A 570-nucleotide genomic window follows, 5' to 3' on the forward strand; every position below is an offset into this window, starting at 1 on the left:
CTTACTAGACTTACAAAGAAACAAAAACATATCCATAACATGGGGAAAGTTAATCAATAGCAACAGACACAAAAGGCAGAAACAATGAAATTATAAGACAAAGCTCTAAAACAGCTGTTAGAAATATGCTTAAAAATGTAAAGGAAAATATGAGCACTATAAGAAAATAAATGGAAGATATAAAAATAATTAAAAAGAAAATTTTAAAGATGAAAAACTAAAAATCCAATCGAATGTATAAGAGAAATAGACAAAAATAGAGATTTCAATATCTCTTTCTCAGTAATTGATAGAATGAGTAGTCATGAAAATGTGCATGGACAAAGCGTTGTAACTATTAAAGTAGTTAAGTTCATAGTTTAAAATATTCCCTAAAGAAAATTCCAAACTGATGTAGCTTAACTGATGACGTCTAGAAATATGTATGAAAAAGTTATATTAGGTCAACAGATTTTTTTTTTTTTCAGAAAATAGAATTGGAGGAAAAATCTTCCAATTTGTTTAATGAGGTCATTATTACCTTGTTAGAAAAACAAAATAAAACAAAACAAAAGATAAGAAATGAAAACA

The sequence above is a fragment of the Pteropus alecto genome, unplaced genomic scaffold (assembly GCF_000325575.1).
Source record: "Pteropus alecto unplaced genomic scaffold, ASM32557v1 scaffold29, whole genome shotgun sequence".
Taxonomy (NCBI): domain Eukaryota; kingdom Metazoa; phylum Chordata; class Mammalia; order Chiroptera; family Pteropodidae; genus Pteropus; species Pteropus alecto.